Here is a 19,760-nt window from a genome sequence, read left to right as displayed (position 1 = left end):
TAAACAGTTGATTCAAGGTCCCAGAAGATGCAGTCTGTAAAGCTAATCTCAGACTATGGAAGTCATGGGGATGGGGGTGGGAAGGAGAGTGTTACAGATACAAGACAGCATCCGTGTAGGTCCATAGATATCAGCTACAAACTCCAAGAGGATATTCACATAGACCATGATGTGTGCAGATATGCCCTCCACAATCTTTCCTGGTATCTTCAAACCCATCAGTTATTAACGTCAGAGGCAGCTCCCTGCTTTGAGATTTCCAGAGAGGTGGGAAGGGAGTGTAGCAAAACAAGTAGAGCAGATAGTCAGAATTTCAAATGCGTCACATACCGTTTTTCCAATGTAGATTCTAGTGATAAACCCAAGGTGGACTTTAGGTTGTCCATCTGTCTTATATCTAAGACATAAACTCTCCTTCATCAGTGAAACTTGGTAACGGGCAGTGGATTTTACTGGAGGACGCTAGAGAACATAAGTTAGAACCTTTATCAAAAGCCTAGTGATAAGAAGTGCAGTTGTGAAAAATTGAAGAATTCACTTTGGCTCATTGGTATCTTTCCAGTCAGAGGTCTGTGTGCTAGAACATCATTATTTGGCTCTTGGGCGAATGTGGCTTTTAAAAGACCACAAGTCAACATTTAAGGACATGACTAACAGTCAAGAAGAATTTGTGGCTTCTGCTGAAGGAGTAACTTCTGAAACTCTATGAAAAGAAAACTCCCATTTTCAGATGCTCAGAATGCTCCACTGCAAGTGAAATTGATTGTATGTATTTTAAGGACAATGGGAAATTTAAAGCTCATTACATTCCTCTATTTGCATTGGCTTCCGGGAAGCTCACTGCCAAATTTGTCATCCACCTCCAGCAGATGCAGAGGCCAGAAGTCCTTTTCGTCATACTAGTCTAGCCTACAGCTTTGCTGATATCTTATCATTATTTTCCCTTTGTTCCAGTTTCCTCTCCCACTAAAAAAAAACAAAAAAAAAACAAAAAAAACCTTCTCCAATGATATTATTGATCCAAGTGAAATATAAACAAATGCATGATTACAAGGTATAAAACTTCTCTATAAAGAGTAAATTCAGTAAATCTCAAAGATTAGTTTACATTTTAGGGTCTCATTGGAAGGAAAAGATTATTGTCTATCTCATTTACTATGTTAAATGTTTTATTTATAAATGATGTAATAGGAAATTATACCTATGTGTACAGGTCCACAACATCTTATCCCAATTCTAAAATAAAATACACTTGGAAAACATTTTCTTTTCTATTTTGCAGTGAGTTTGTTACAAAACATGACCCAAATCAATTTAAAACTAAAGCTCTTAATTTATCCAGTGTGTATTTAGGCAGTGTGTACACACTGTTTAGTTTCTCTGAGTAATAGAGTGTGTTTGACTCCAGGACACTGTTTTAGGCCTGTGCTATGGCATGTATGGGCACACTATTTCTTTTATAAAATCATAAAAATTATAACTGATACAAGTTATTTTGCATAAGGGATTGTGGGTTTGTACACAAATAGAATATTACTGTGAAGTTTCTGAAGACTACTGTTGTTACATGCTGAGAGCAATCTGAGGGGGGAGCTACCCTCCTCCTTATTTTTCTCTCCTTATTTTTAAGTCATGATAATTTTTAAGCAAAAGAAAGACCAGGAACTTTTTTCAGCATTCAAAGGATATTGTTCTTGTCTAGTTCTATGGCTTTAAAGACCACTTACCTTTCAGTATCCATAAAAACACCATACTTAACTTTTCATTGGGAGGACATGCTCCATTGCGTCTGTTTTGGTCATGAGATACCTGGTCCATGCAGACCAATCAGTCCAGTCAAATGTAGACCAGAAAGAAATAGCAATACAATCATAAGCCATAAATCAGTTGTCCTGTAGTGATTAACTGCTAAACTTCTACCAGTGGTGCTAACAATTTTCTAAGAAATGCTGTTACTATATAAGGAAACTTAAAGAGACATAATACTACAGCCATGCCATGCAGTGCGTGTGCTCAGCTGTGTCCAGCTTTTTGTGACCCCACAGACTGTAGCCCAGCTGGCTCCTCCGTCCATGAGATTTCCCACGCAAGAATACTGGAGTGGGTTGCCATTCCTTTCTCCAGGGGATCTTCCTGACCCAGGGATCGAGCCCACATCTTGTGCCTCCTGCATTGGCAGATGGATTCCTTTCCCACTGTACCACCTGAGAAGCCCATAATATTAATACAAGCTACTAAATTAGGAAAGGGTCATTTTTAAGAAATGGGGAGGGGTGCCACATTCAAACTTCTACATGTAGGGGGAGTGGGAGAACAGTTGCTTTTCATAATGGAAATACAACTTTTATTTAAAGAAACTTTTAAAAATTTAAACAATCATGTGCCCTAGGCGTTGTGCACAACACTTTACCTTTATTATTTCATTTAATCTTTACAGCATGCTTGAGTTAGATACCATTATTTGTGTTCCAATAGACTTGGAAGGTCATTAACTATTAACTGAAGGTCATTCAGTTAATAAATTAAAGAGACTTTTGAGTTTTTCAGAGTGCCTCCCTCAGGATCATTATGCTCTGCTAAATTTATTTACCTTTGCTATCTTTTGATGAAGGAGTGGGAAGCACAGACAGGAGAAGGAAAAGGTGGTGTAATTATGGCCATACAACTGGCTGTTGTTCAGTCTTTGATGAAAGTGTACCAGAAATGACATAGGTTCTTGACTCCTTAATGAAATATTTTGCTATTGTCTATCTAAAATGATGGACATATATGGAGTATGTTATGGAGGAGAAGAAAATTTATTTTGAAAGAAGAGAAACAAATAGTTAACTGTTTGTTAACAAATGTATTGGATCAGTGAGTAGTGCCTGGGATACACTGGGAAAAAGTATAGCTCATGTGATTTTTCATATGTGTCACAAGCTTTAGCCCATTATAGGTAGAGTACACTATTACATGTGCTGCAAATCCCTGTTCCTACATCCTCTTTACTGTGAGCCTAGAAAGTGAAGTGCTTGATTCCAAGTTTTCCTTGCAGCTAGAGGTATATGTGGGACCCAGTTCTGGCTAATGAATGGAAGTGGAAATTTGTTGGAGAAGACTTCTCTAAGTAAAAGGACAAGCTTCCTAAGGAGAGGTCCTTCAGACTTCTGTTTCACCTAAACTTGGATGTAGTTTCTGAATGTGTAGTAATTTGTCATGATAGAAAGAATCACAGAAATGCTCACCAGCCACTCCCTTTCTTCATAAACTCCCCATGGTTTAAGCTTTTGGTCAGTTATTCAGTTTCTTCCAACCCAGTCTACTCCTAATTGATGCAAGTGCCATTGTTTCTTTCCTGTTTTCTACAAACCATCAGTATATTATGCCTGGGTTTCGTTTCGGGAGTGCATGATCATAAAGGTTATATGGCAATTCTCAGTCCCCCGTGAACTCTGGATAGCTCCCGTGTTTCTGTTTAAGACACCATAGGTGATTCCTCTTTCCTGAGACAGGCCAGAGCCATCCCCTCCTGTGTGCCTTTGGGTAATGCTGTTGCTCCTGCTGGAAACCTTCAGGGTCATCCTGAAATGTTGTCCCCCTTGTGAAGTCTTGTCCGATTCTCTCAGGCTCAGTACTCATGCATATCCTCCCATATATCCCCTTAACAATCTGTTCTTATCTTTACTATAATGCTGATTCTTTGTTTGGTAATCACATATTTACTTTCGTGTTTTTACCATTAATCTGCGAGCTATTAGAGGTCAGGATTCATGTCATACATGTCAGACACACAACAGGTGCTCAGTAAATATTTTGTTGTTGATTAATTTTTTCCTCCTTTGATTCCCCCTGAAACTTTATTCTTACTTCTTTTTGGCACATGTCATTAACTTTTCTTACTTTTTAACTCAGTGAGTGTGCTACTTGGAGGCAAGGATTCTGCCTTACTTATCTTTGCATCTTGAACGTATTTTTAAGCTAAATTTATATTTGATGAATTGAATTGGGCTGTTAATAGTTAATATATTAAGCATATCTCAATTATCATGTTAATTGCTACTTCCCCTGGGGGTGGGGAGAGAAATGAGGGATGAACTGTAAGTATCCAGTTCACTGAAGGGGTTTTTAAAAATCTCTCATATTTAAGTTAAAAGTGAAAAATTAATTTGCTATAGAAAGAAACCCATTCCCACATTCCCTGATTCAGAAGTGTTTGAAGGATATAAAAGAAGAATCTGTTTTCAAGAACTTTCCAGTTTCCCCTCTCTAGTAGTCAATCCAGTTCAAGTGCAATTTAATAAGTTAATTGCAATATGTGATTGACAGAGGCAGGGGACAATGTCTGATGTGAGGACTTCTCTATAAAAAAAATTATGATAATAACTAAGGATCCTATTATTTCATTAAGAACTCTATGTCTTGGCTGATGCACAGCAAGACTTTCTCAAAAATCTACCTTAGAAGTGATTGATATCAAGCCTGTATTTGTCCATTATGTCACCAAACCAGAAATGGAGAAAATGTTGATCAAGATCAGTTTGAACCTTAACTCTTGTGAGCCTAAAGGTCTAAAATGGGAAAGAGTATCACGTGGTAATTTGGTTAAAGCTGTCTTTTATCTTGCCAGGTTTACTTAGGAACTGAAGCATAAGAAGGTAATAAGCAACCATGAAATTACCTAGATTAAAAACAAAAACAAAAACTTGTAAAAAAAAAAAAAGTTTCCATGATAAATAAGCAGAAAAGGGGGCAGGGGAGTGGAGGAAATGTTTCATTATGTAACAAAAATGAATTTAGAATAATAAAAATTTAAAAAACTCATAAATATGATTTTTTTTTAAAGTTGTCTTTCTGGAAACCAAGAGGCTTTAGTTTTAAGTATTTTGTTTCTGAATCAGAAATTGCAATAAAGCTGTGCATGAAGAATGCACTTATGTCTATTTTTTCACATTTTAGATAATAATTTGGTATTTACACCATTAAGTGTTATTTTTAAAAGTTGAATTATATTATTTCAATATTTGGTCGCCTTAAAGCAATATTCCTAAAGTGACTTTTCCTGTATACTAATTTTCAATAAAATGTTAAATGGTGGAATACTTCTTAAATTTTAACATTTTATATAGAGTTTAAGAAAACATTTTATTGAATGTGAAGCAATGGAGGAATATAAAAAGATTTTCAACATAGTAAAGTATTTTTTATTAAAAATAAAGGGAAAAAATAATATCGAATGGTACTTAAATGCAAAAATGAAATTACATCACAAAACTTTTCCTCCCTCCCAAGTAGATATATCTCATGTTTCATTTTACAGCAGGATAGTTGTTCATCTAACCTAAACATTTACAGTAACTGATTTATTCACCATTGAAAATCAAATCCATTGCAGCTCAGATAATTTCTCTGCATTAGGAAAATGAATAAATTAAAAAGTCGGCTTCAGCAATTTAGTCCTCAGCAATTTAGAGATTCTGCAAGCTCAGTAGATGTCAAAACCTGCTGATACCTAACAGAGTCAACTCCAAGTTTGTGTATCCCGGTCCACTCTACCTTTCCATCAGGCAGTACATGTGGAAATAGAAAAGCAGCTCTCTAATTAATCAAAGTCAGATGTGCCTGAACGCCTGGAGTTGCTGCTGATCCTTGTCCCAGCTTCTCCCATGTTCTCGCTCTATGTTTTTACCTTGAAAACTTCTGCTCTGAGCTGGGAATGCCTGAAGGGCTTGCACGGTAAGTCAATGTGAAATTATCTCAGCAGGAAGAAGTTGCTTTTCAGCTTAAATGATTTAAGGCAGCAATTTTTCACACTCTCAAACTCTGACAAACGCCCAGATTGCCTCTCATGTCTGACTTCAAAATATTCAAAGAAAAGCTATTTTTATTAAAAACACTCTAGAGAAAATTGTATGTCACTTGTTCTCTGATATAACTTCATTTCTCCTGACAGTGACAATTTTCACCTCAGTACAATTTCTTTATTTTTTCCAAAGCTAATTCTGCTTAATATTAGTATTTATACAAACTCTTATCAACTTGTCTCTGTGAAATATTCAAGGGTGTCAGGTAAATGTTGCTCACTGTCATTCATCTTCTTTGGGTGTTCAAAGTGATCAATCGATTTATAACTACACTTAGTTACTTTGGATATTATTGTTTTATTTGTAAGGGAGAACTTAACAGTTGTTAAAATCCCTTGTTTGATAAACCTGTTCCTGCAACAGCAAGGATTTCCAAACTTGATGACACGTGTCTGTTGCCAAAGATCATAAAAGTTTACATTAATAAATCTATTTGTTCTATGCCTTTAAATAAAGCAGGTAATACAGTGCATGTTTTGTCTTATGCAGCTTACATGTTAATAAGATTACAGCGGATGTCATATTGCACTGAAACATCACATTTGCTTTATTATGAATGCTGGCAGTGCAGAAACATCACATTATAATCACTTCAAAAAAGAAATATATTCTGCATATTTTCATATGTGTTTATAATTCCACTAAACCTCAGTAGAATCAAACTCAGTAGGGACAAGAATGACAGAAGGTTTAATGTTCCAGAGTCTGCTGAAATCTTGGTGCACTGATATATAGCAGGATGGTTAATATGTATAAGGTTACTTGTGACCTGTGACCTCAAAGCATATCTTCTGGCCTTATCACATTTCCATGAGAAAAAGTAACCAGCTGCTTGTGAATTTCCCACAAATATTTTGGAGCTTTTTTAAAGGGTTAATTCTGTTTCTCACTGTGAAAGCCTGAAGTAAAGTGTTTATGAAGGTAATATGAGCAGTAACCATTATCCAGGTACTGCAGCGATGGAACAAACTCCTTTTTTAAGTATATGTACCAATTTCCTGCAAGTATGCCTTTTATATTCCACTAAATGTTTCATTTCTAAATAAAACTGGATCATTTTTTATTTCATTTCTATCCATCATAAAGAAAAGGAAAGAATTACCTGGCAGCCTTCTTCACACACAGTGCTGGGGTCGCATCAGTGGAAGTACATCAAATACAGCAGGGAAGTATGTTTCATAAATTTCAGTGTTACAACAACGTAATACACAGCTCCAACATGAACACCCCTGCTCGAGAAGTTGTCATCTTTCCAGTCTGTGACTTGAAACATGTTTTTTTGTTTGGAAGCCACAGCTACTTTGATTTTGCTTAACTTCTTTAAGTTGTATCTACCATAGTTATCAGCTCACCAAAGGGAAAAATGATTTATGTTTTAAGACATACTTAAACATAATCTGTATGTTCCTCGATATTGAAACATTTTTAAGATAATTTTTGGATATATGATGAAATCTGTGAGTAGTTGATAGTTAACCTAAGTAATTGTTGAGAAGTCAAAACTTTACTGGCAAAGCAACTTTGTGTACACACACACACAGGCACATGAACATGCTTTTCAGAAGCTTTTAAAGTTTGTTATGTGTTAAAATTTACTTGACATTAAAAAAATGAGTATTCAATAAAAATGTTCATGATAAGTATATTATTTCTTCTGCATATTCAAAATAAGAAGCTGTGCTACAATATTGTTTAGGATTCTTATTTCTTATTGATAAATTCAAAATATGTTGTAATCATGAATTGGTTAAATGCTTTGTTTCTATTTTACAATGCATGCATACAGGTGGGAAGAAATCATAGGATTTGTTTCCTAACTAAAATATTTGCAACTTTATCTTATTGTATATTTTAGCTGCGTTATGGGAAAATAGAAATTGCTATTTGAAGTAAGATTATCTCATATATACCAATGAGATTATTATTGAGCCAAAGGAATTTACATTAAGCTGTATATTTTAATTTAAAAATGAGTCATTCTATATTCTTATTTATAAAATGATGCTATTTACAAAAGTACCTAATTTGATCATTTAAGATCTTAAGAAATTCCCTATTGAACATTAAAATAAATATTTTAATATCTATAAAGGGATATATAAATGATAATACACAAATATATGAACTAAATTTGTGTGTATTATCCATTTGTATATAATTTAGCCTTATACTGGTTGGTTCACCAAAACCATTCAGTGAAATATATTTAGTATTTTATATTTCAATTCTTTTAAAAATAAAATAAGGGTTTATTATTTAAATTTATGTTTTTATTTAATCCTTAGTGTTAAAGTGTATTGTATTTGAATAATTGTTTACGGAATATTTAAAATATGAAATGTAGTAAAAGTTGAAAACTTGGTAGAACACACACATGCATGCTCAGCCCTTATGTTTAGGTTAAGAACTAATTCAGCAGTGCCACTTTAAGCAATCCACAGAGTCTACCTTTGTCCCTGAATCTAGTCTAAACATTTTTGTAATACAAAAAAGAAATTATCTGGACTTTTTCAATGTGATCTATGCCAAGAAATCAAGGAAAGTGATAAAAGCTGAAAGAGAGAGTATGCATTAGTGAATATTTATATTGGCAAGATCTGAAAATTTTATAAAAGTAAAACAAACACAGAGGTTGCTTATTTCTGAAAGGAAATTGGCCTCACTGAATTTCTTTCAGGAAAACATTATTGCTCAAAATGATATAAATCTCTATTGCTATCTCTAGCAAATTAACTTGAAATGCTGGCAGTGCCAAGAAGGTGCATTAAGTTTTCTCTTGTTTACCTTTTCCTAATCACCATAAAAATCCTTAGTGAAACAATTATTCTTTAAACAATCAGGACAATATATCTCTATAAAGGAGAAAATCGATTTAACAACAAAACTAGATTTATCTCTATTGATCATGAGGCGTTCAGTGTAATTTTAGTGAATTATGCCTGGCTTTCATTTCCTAGCAGAAATTTTTCAGTGATGCTCGAAAGGCAAATTGCAAACCTACTGCTGTGGTCTTTTGCATGCTATTTACCTGTCCTAATCACTTCTTTAAAAAAAAAAAAAAAAAGACATATACAGGAGACTGAACCAAATATTTATTTTCTGTTACATGAAACAGTATAACTATTGTGTGTGCCTTATTTAATAGACTTACCTAGGAACCTGATATCATTTCTTTCAATTCATTAGTAAAGAAATCAGGTCTCTATAAAAGGATTCAGTGTTAACAAAACAAATCCAAGTTTATCTTATGAGAACAGAATTAGAAAGATTAAGAAGCAACATAATTTTTTCTTCTTAAATATGAGTTATTTTTAAAGATATTATTAACACTTTCATTTTAGCAACTTCTTGTCAAGCAAGAAGGAAACACAAAAGAACTGGAGGCAGATCAAGAAAGATTTAGTATTTGTACCGCTTGAAGACAAATATGAAAATATCAATGTTCCAAAAATATCTTAGAGATGTTATTTGTCATATTGTTATAAGTCATATTGGCTTATTTCTCTTTCAATAGAAATGAAAATACTCGAGCTAAATGTATTTGGTCAATGTAGTCATAGAATATTTCTTTCTGTGAAATATTGTACATTGTCCTCTTTTGCTGCAAGAATTAGAAAATTTTCTAAATAAGTCAGCCTTATTTAGAAAAGGGTAATTAAGAAATTCATGTTCATGCAAGAAGTTTAAGCAAGGAATATACCTAACCATAAAATTAAAGAAATTTCCTGTGTAAACCTTAAATCACATTTTAATAAACAAAATAATGCTATTATTCAGTCAGTAGATAATAATTTTCTTATTTTATAAATTGTAACTTTCGCTTTTATTATAAATAATGTAAATGATGTGCTTGCTAAATCAAATAAATGGAGGATAATACACTAAATTAACCCATGTGAAAGACTAACTCATTTTACTGTTGCTAAAATTTGAATTCACTAATTCAGATCAGTTCAGTTGTTGCCATGTATTCTTAACAAAGTCCATGCTCCATAGCTATTCAAAAAATCCAAAGTAATTTTTATTTTGTTACATTAATGATACCTCAAGCTATTTTCCATCACACTTAAAGACATTGGTGGTGTTTTGTGTATTCATGCAAATTAGTTCTAATAAAATTGCTGTATTCAATTCTAACTAAATTTATAAAAAACAGCTTATTAACATGAATAACATTCCAAAAAGTATCTAACATCAAAGGGGAACAGTTTATGACACATAAGAAAGGAAAAATTTTAATTTGAAATATTGAAGTTATATTCAAATGCAAAATAATCATCCTTTTTAAACCATTGACCATTAATTAAAGCAAAATTGACAGAATTAATTGAGTTTAAAATATTAAATGTGATATATAAAAGCATGTCTATTGAAAACCATACAAATCACCTAGACTAGCAAAATACGTCAAAATTGATCCCATAGATCTAGGCAGATTATAATCATATTTATAACATGTAACCCTTTGTTTAAAATTGATAATAGTAATATGAATGTATCATTATGATATTGAATTGCAGCTTTCAAATTAGACTAGTAAAACTTTTAGAAATAATATTTTCAATTTGTTTTCCTATGATATGAATAGCTAATCTAGGATATCATATTTTAGTGACGATTTCCCTGTTATAGGTACACAATCTTATCCTCAAATGTAAGTAAACTGAGCTAGTTGTATACATTGTTTCTTTTAGAGAAAAATGGAAAATACCTAGTGGTTTTCATAAAAGAGGTAGTTGCTAAACTGAATTTTAATAAACCAATAAAGTAATGTTATTGTTCAATAGGTAATAATTGCCTTTATATAAACTCAAAAATATTGTTTAGAGTGATTAATATACAATGCTCCATTATGCATCTGGGAGTGTTGATGCATAATTTTTAGTTCTAATGTTATTATGTAATTGAGAGAACATGTTCATTTGCTCTAATAACTACTAAGATGCACTTAATAAAATGAAATGTAATAATACTTGTAATTTAATCTATTCATGGAAGTAATTTTAAAAAGTCTACCACTTTCCTTAATGTGGATAACATTCATAATTTATAAAGTGTTGTGATGCAGAATTGACAATGCCATTGTTTTTTACACTTTGAGATGATTCTGCAGGCTTCGTATCATCTGCATACCAACCTCGGGATTATCAAGGGCAAACAAAAGATAATTAATACCAGAAACAGGCAAATGCAGGAGCTACTGACTGAGGGTTCTCATTTAATGTAAGACTTCTGAAAACCAGAAAATGAAATAACCATAGAAAAGCTTCTCTGAAAAAAATATTTCAATATTCTATTATTTATATAAACCTTGCCCCAATATCCCAGTTTGTAGAGGTATCTTATCAAAGAGTATAGTTTCAAGGTGGTATAGTCATCATCTATAATGGAGTTAGAAAATGTTACTTTTAAAGAGTGAATTTCAAATTATATATTTTATAATTTTAGTTTCCTTAATATAAGTTATAATCATTAATTTATTTATAATGTGTGTAAAAGCATGGAAAGCAAACTACTGCCATAATAACTTCTATTATGTTTTAACATTTACTAACAGGGTACAATAAAAAGGAAACAATTAGACTATTTCATACTTAGCTGTAGTTTATATAACATTATATACAGATATTATGTGTATAAATGTTGAATCTAAATCATTAAAATATTTATGTACGTGAAATAATGCTAGTAGCAGAGAATATGCTATGTTAACCCTGACTATAGTACTATCTTACTACTTAAGTGAAGTTATTTATATTTTCCAAACCAAATTCTCTTTAACTTTCTGTAAATTGCTATTCGTGTGATTCATATATATTGTGGGTATTTTCATTTTACACTACAATGCATAGCAATTGTCAAATGTTTTAAATACTGAACTTCTAAAGTTCTGAAATAATAATTATAAAATTATGTTTGAAATAAAATGACAGTTCATAACAAATTCAAGTATTAAAGACTTTTTAAAATGTTTAGGCTTCTATGATAAAGTATCATGTTATTAACAATTTTAACTGAAGTGGGTAAGTTAGTGACAAGTCTCAGAGTTTACAATTATAAAAGAAAAAAGAATCTTATTGGAATATGATGTTTTTTTCCCCATGGATATAATCACAGTTCAAGTCCTCTGGAAATAATTATGCATTTTGGAGCTCTGATATGATACAGTTGCTAGTTCATTTCCCAAACACCACCATTAAGTGGATATTCCATAAAAACTCTCATTGGCAATGTGATTGAGAAGGGTTTATTTCCTTTTAAGTTACTTTTTTTTCTTGTTTTATGTCAATACCAACTATTCTGCACAACTTTCAAAAGAGGTCAAAAGAGACTATATGTCATATTTAATTCTTTTCTACGTGGAGCCTGGGTTAACTGCACCATATGATTAACTTTTAAAGTATCAAGTCATTGTCTATAAAAGTATGCACAGTTAATAATAAAATAAATCTCTCTTATGCCACACAATTGTTAAATAGGTTGGTCCTATCTCCAGCTTCTTTCCTCCACATTTATTTTCCTATTGTTATGTCCCAGGGCCCATCTTCAGTTTTCTATCCCTTCAAGATAATCTTCTCATATTTCCCATTTAATGACCATGACAAAGCCTATCTTCAGTTACCATCTACTGTCCTGAAACTCTCTTCTAAAATTTAGGCCTAATCCAGGGGATCTTCCTAACCCAGGAATCAAACCAGGGTCTCATTATGAGCTCCCAAATGAGCGTGTGTAAAAATTTATCATTTACCTTTACTTTTACCACAACCTCCCCTGGTAGTTCATGTGGTAAAGAATCTGCCTGCAATGCAGGAGACCCTGGTTTGATTCCTGGGTTGGGAAGATCCCCTGGAGAAGGGATAAGCTACCCACTCTAGTATTCTTGGACTTCCCTGGTGGCTCAGACAATAAAGAATCCACCTGCAATGACTGACCTGGTTTGGATCACTGGGTTGAGAAGATCCCCTGGAGGAGGGCATGGCAACCCACTCCAGTATTCTTGCCTGGAGATTTTCGTGGTAGGCTACAGTCCATGGTGTTATAAAGAATCAGACATGACTGAGCGACTAAGCACAGCACAACCAGTGACATAAGCCTAGAATCTAGGAGTCATCCTGGATTTCTTTTCAGTCCTTATTAATTCAACCAAAAGTCCTACTATTTTACATCCTCAGGATATCATCTCTTCATTCCCACTGCAGCTTCTAGAATTTATCACTATTTCTTATCCTAATAGTTCTTTCCATCTTCAATTTTAAACACTTCCAATCAATTTTCTAAATCAAAAGTCAGCAAACTTTTCTATAAAGGGCCAAATAGTGGAAATTTCAGGACACACATCCAGTCTCTATTGGCAACTATCCAACTCTGTAAGTTGTAGCAGGAAAACAGCCATCAACACTAGTAAAAAGATAGACATGGCTGTGTTCCAAAAAAACTTTACAAAAAAAAGCAGATAGATTTGGCAGATAGGCTTTAGTTTTCTGACTCCTGATCTAAATTACTCCCAGAGTAAAATTTCTAAATGGCAAATCAGATCCCATTTCTAGCTTATTTACTCATCACTTTTCATCATCTGCAAAAAAATTCTAACCCCCTTGTGATGATATAAAGAATCTTTATGGTATTGTTTCTACTTTCCACTGCCACCCACACACTCTATATGTGTCCCTTTCCATCAATTTATAGTTGTCTAAATCATCATTCTTTATCTGTTTGTCTTTGCACAGGTTAGTCCTATTGTACAGGATAAAAGAATGTGCTTTATTATTAATTTTCTTGCTGTTATTTTCTACCCATGAGGATGAAGACCACGTTTTACTTACCTTTGTATCTGTTAGTTCAAGCAGATTGATACTTATTGGTGGTGACTTAAACAGTTTAAGTTAAATAATCACTGATTTCATTGCTTGATTATATGTCCAACTATATCAAATAAGTTGAGCTCTTCTTTTAATCATGTACTGATAAACATTAGTCTAAATCAAGGCACATAACAAGGCACATGACTGGCTTAACTGTTTCTACTAAAATGACCCAGAATTGTGCTAATTTGACTGAATGGAAATATTTTACTATAACTAAAGCTACAGTCTTCTTGATTTAACTGAAAAATACTTCAAGAAGATTTTAGTTACGTATGTATGGTTTTTCCTGTGGTCATGTATGGATGTGAGAATTGGACTGTGAAGAAGGCTGAGCGCTGAAGAATTGATGCTTTTGAATTGTAGTGTTGGAGAAGACTCTTGAGAGTCCCTTGAACTGCAAGGAGATCCAACCAGTCCATTCTGAAGGAGATCAGCCCTGGGATTTCTTTGGAAGGAATGATGCTAAAGCTGAAACTCCAGTCCTTTGGCCACCTCATGGGAAGAGTTGACTCATTGGAAAAGACTCTGATGCTGGGAGGGATTGGGGGCAGGAGGAGAAGGGGACGACAGAGGATGAGATGGCTGGATGGCATCACTGACTCGATGGACGTGAGTCTGAGTGAACTCCGGGAGTTGGTGAGGGACAGGGAGGCCTGGCGTGCTGCAATTCATGGGGTCGCAAAGAGTCGGACACGACTGAGCGACTGATCTGATCTGATGTATTTTAGTTACCTTCAGAAATGCCTTGTGGCAGTTAAAGATGGCCATATATTTTGACACATGTCCTGTTGAGATATAGAGTCTGTTTTTCTCTCTCCTAGAATCTGGGCTGGTCTATGACTGCTTTGATCAAGAGAGCATATTGGAAGTGATGCCATGCCATTGCTGGGCCCAGCCTTTGGAAAGGCTGGCAGTTCTGTCCTGATTCTTGGAGCCCCGAGCTGCATTTTAGAAAGTCCAGCTTTGTATAAGTTCACGCTGTAGCTGCAGAAACCGTGTGTAGAGGCACTGGGGCCACATGGAAGGAAAGAGTGGTCCTGTTGTGCTCTACTCTCCAGGCATACTTGTCAAGGTTATAGGGAGTAAGTGAACCTAAGTGGGACCTTCCAGAGCAGATCAGCCACTAACAAAATACTGCCAAGTGACTTCAGTTGATCCCTATGGAGTAGGAGAATTGTTCAGCCAAGACCTATCAAAATTTGAAAGAAAAGAAAGTCACTCAGTCGTGTCCAACTCTTTGCAACCCCATAGACTATACAGTCCATGAAATTCTCTAGGCCAGAATACTGGAGTGTGTAGCCTTTCCCTTCTCCAGGTGATCTTCCCAACCCCAGGGATCGAACCTAGGTTTCCTGCATTGCAGATGGATTATTTACCAGCTGAGCCACAAGGGAAGTGCAAGAATACTGGCGTGGGTAGTCTATCCCGTCTCCATTGGATCTTCCCAATCCAGGAATCAAACCAGGGTCTCCTGCACTGCAGGCGGATTCTTTACCAACTGAGCTATCAGGGAATATGAGCAGGTAACAATTTTTGACCCACACAATTATGAGATAGGATTAAATAGCATTTTGGAACACATGGTATATAGCAATAGATAACATAAAAAAGACATTTAAACATGTAAGATACATGAATTATAATTTGTAAGTAATGGCTGAAATTATAGGATTTCATACTGTGAAATGATTTTTATCCATGTACTTCATACAATCAATACATTATCTTAATCTAAAACAATTTCATTTCTCTATTTTAAGTAATCAAACTTGGATAAATAATAAGTTATTTACATGATCTTTTTATTCAAAATGAGGTTGTTTACCAAAAAATGTTTAGTGCATTTTATTTATTTAGAACTTTATCTTATTAAGCATTTGATGTAAAGTATTTTATTCAACTGATTCATATATACCCCTAAATTAATCCCATTACAACAGATATATGGGAAGCAGGGACTTGAAGAGGAGATGGCTTGCTTCAGATCACCCAGTGAAGATAGCAAATTAATACTAGAATCTGGAGTTTTCAGAATCAGTGTTCCTTTATCTTTTAATTTTATCCATGTTGTTTCTGGGGATTCTCAGGTGGTGCTAGTGGTAAAGAAGCAGCCTGCCAATGCAGAAGACACAAGCGATGCAGGTTTGATCCTTGGGTTGGGAAGATCTCCTGGAACAGGAAATGGCAACCTGCTCTAGTATTCTTTTTTTTTTTTTTTTAATTTATTTATCTTTAATTGAAGGGTAATTGCTTTACAGTATTGTGTTGGTTTCTGCCAAACATCAACATGAATCAGCCATAGGTCTACATATGTCCCCTCCCTCTTGAGCCTCTCTCCCACCTCTTCTCCCCATCCCACACTTCTAGGTTGTTACAGGCCCCACTTTGAGTTCCCTGAGTCATACAACAAATTCCCATTGGCTCTTTATTTTACATAAGGAAATGCATGTTTCAATATTGCTCTCTCCTTACATCCCACCCTTTCCTTCCTCCACACCTGGTGCCTGGAAAATCCTATAGACAGAGGAACCTGCTGGGCTACAATCTATGGGATTGCCAAGAGTCAGACACGATAGCACACATGCACACTGTCTAGTATCAAGCTGCCAATATCTGAAACTTCTATGCCAACATTTTATGTAAAGTCTGATACATATCTCAGGAAACACACCAAAACGTTTCCTTGAATTAACTCATGTGATATCTTCTAATGACAGTAGGGATCGTCTGTGTATACCTAGAGAACACTTTTGGTTTAATATTTGTTTTAACGCTAATGTATGAATGAGTAGGACTGTTTAAAGATTGTAATTATTAGGGAATTTAAAGCAGAAATTTAGTATGTATAAGCAGTATATTTGTATGTATAAGCATTTTATTTCCATGTTTGCTGAATATGAATTTCAGGATTCAAAAGTTCAGCACAATTTTCGCCACTATCAGTCTTTGAAACATACAAAACACTATACTCTCTGTACTATTTATATGCACAAGAATCAGCTGACATGTGAGTTAATCAACTATTGAAAGAAGTTGTTTTAGTGTTACAGATCTAAACTATAAATCTGTATTACCATCCAGTTTTCTTCTTAGGTTCTTTCTTTTTGCCTTAAAAATTCCTCCTAATATCCCTAATTATTTCCACTGTACCAATATTTTTAGAAAATTATATTCATTCTCATTGTTCATATTCCTCAAATATCAGTAGGTTATCATCTTTACCATTAAGCGCTGCGTAACCATGTTCTATCAAGTGAGATCCTGTAAGCTTTCTTCATTAATTACTGTCACCTTTTCTCTTAATCGTTTTGAATTTTTGAAACTTTCTTTAATTTGCCTTCTCAAATTGGGATACCTAAAATTAAACGTGCTATTCAGAGTTTTTCATTGTAGCCTTTCTCATTGCCTTACAGCATTAATCATAAGATTATTTACCTCTTTTAAGGGTTTCATTTTCAATGATGTCCTAGTTAAGATGCATTCAAAAAAATTAAAATGCCATAGTTGAAACACAAGCCTACAATTCTATATTGACTCTCTGAATAGTAAAACTTAACTGTGTGCTAAGACATCAATAGAGTGAGGTAATAAAAAAATTGAGAAAGATTTCTATGAAAGCTGAGAAATACCGGAGGTTTTCTGAAACAAAAATTTATGCATTGTTGTAGGCAAAGGATTGCATGCCAGGTCATTGACTTGTGTCAATCTTAGAGAAGTTGCTTTTTATTTAAATATTTCCAGAAAAGACTGACTGCCATAGGACAGTCGTTTGTGTGCATTATTGGGGAACGTACACATTTTAAAAGAATTTAAACTTAGCTCTGTCTTGTGTATATGAGTGCATGCATGTTTGTATAATGTATATAATTTTCCTTTGCTCAAGATAGTAAAAATAGTCACCCCAACTGGATAATATTACAAATAATAACAAGTGAAAATACAATTTTCTAACTAGTGATGAAGGCAAAAAATCCTTCCAGATATTTTCCCATGAAATATTGTACCTATACACTTAGTTACTTTGCCACTATAAAACTATTTCTTCAAGAGTTCTAATATTGAAATGCTGTTAAATATTTGGAAGTCTTTGAGAAACTGTACAGTATCTAACTAATAGTAGACAGAATGGATAAGCATTCCATTTTCTAGAAAAATAATTTTCAAAATATTCTGCCTACATCAAAACATTTTCTTACCTAAACATTTTTATACAGTTTTGCATTTGGGGGATGTTTTTCTTGAAATGCTTTCCTTTTGGGGGTGGTATTCATCTTGATAAGTAGTTTCTATTAACAATGATAAAACTACTGAAGAATAGAAAAAGAGATCTTAAAAAAGAAATCCAGATAAAACTATGAGGATATGTTATAAAAAACAAAAACAGTGCTTGCTAGATCATGAGCCGATTAATTAGAGAAGAAAACAAATTCTCCTTCTTTCATTCACTGAATCTTATATATGATTGTGCACCTACCTGAGTGGGGGCGCATGGAGGCCCGGAAGTCCTCTTTGTTCAGTCCTGGTTCTCATCAAACTTACCAGTAGTTGGATTCACCAGCATGAGAGTAGATTCTGGGTATGAAATCAAAAGAAGGAGGAAATATGAAGAACACCTCACAGAGAATAAATTTCATGAGGATAATGATTTTGTAAGATAAGAGCTAGACTTAATTAAGTATCATTACTGATTAAGCACTGTGGTAAGTACTTTCTGTGTATTAACTCATTTAATCATCATAACAATCCTAATTATTATGATTCTCATGTGATGGATGAAGAAGCTGAGACACAGAGAGGCTAGGTAATGTTCTACACTCTAACTGCTAGTATCGGAGTAGAGCTGGTAATTGAATCAGGAAGTCTGGTTCTGTCTGCCCTAATTACTCCAGTGATTCTCAAACATCAGAGTATATCCAAATCACTTGCAGAGCTTATTGGAACACTGATTCCTGGGCTCCATCCCCAGAGTTTCTGATTCATTATGTCTACAAAGCAGACCAAAACTTTACATTTCTAATGAGCTCCCAGGTAATTCTGATGCCTTTGGAGTGGGGACCACACCTTGAAAACCACTGTTTACACTATACTCCCTTTTAGGAGTTATTCTTGACAAGCCAGATAGCATATAATTTTAGGTTCTGTAAAATTTTGCTTTAAGGGATTTAAATGTTTACTTATATCAAAGCAAATAATGGATCAACTCAAAGAAATGGTGTACATTCTAATAAAGCTAACCATTAGAAAACATAATTGGGCACAGATTCATTCATTTGTAATCATTTATTTAATTGCAAATCATAGGTTTAGGGCTTGAAATACAGTGAAGGAAAATGTATTGGCCTTGCTCTCAAAAAATTCAGTCTAGGAACATGTATAAGCAAACAATTGAACAATAGTCTCATGAGTTTTGCAGTGGTCAGGCTGTGTGGATTGAAAGGGTCAGAAACAGTTTCACGGAGGAGGTTTTGAGTTGTCATAAAGTGCGAACAGAAGTTAACAGTGATATGCATTCTAGTGAAGAGGGTATACGCCAAGTTATGGAGATGAGAAAGGGCACATTGAATATTGGAAATTATTAAGAATCTGACTGACTACAGCTCAGGGTTGGAGCAAAGGAGAGGGAGGCTAAGTAAAATAAGATTAACATCAATATCTAGGAATATATGAAAGCATGGTGACTTCCTGGACTTTGGATGAGAAGTCATTAAGAGGTTTTAAGCAAGAGATGGGTTCAGTGGTGCTTCCTAGGAAGGTGACTGGCAAATGCAGAGTTAACAGTGAAAACCTAGAAACTGTTTGGAGATGACACTGTAGAACAAGTGTCCTTGTCCCTTAGCGGGAAGGAGTCCAGTCCAGGCATGAAAGGATATGGGAGTGATATAAAATAATGGCTGTGGGGTTGAATTAAAACAAGTAGGTTAGGAAAAAGGTCACATCTGAATGGTGCTATTTTAAGTGTTTGTATATTTTAATCCACATATTACTTGGAAGAAACCCTGCATCCATACTATTATTTATTTATTTATTTTTGGTACAGATAAGAAAACTAAGC

The sequence above is a fragment of the Bos indicus x Bos taurus genome, chromosome 4 (genome assembly GCF_003369695.1).
Source record: "Bos indicus x Bos taurus breed Angus x Brahman F1 hybrid chromosome 4, Bos_hybrid_MaternalHap_v2.0, whole genome shotgun sequence".
Lineage (NCBI taxonomy): Eukaryota > Metazoa > Chordata > Mammalia > Artiodactyla > Bovidae > Bos > Bos indicus x Bos taurus.
This window is presented reverse-complemented; position numbering follows the sequence as displayed.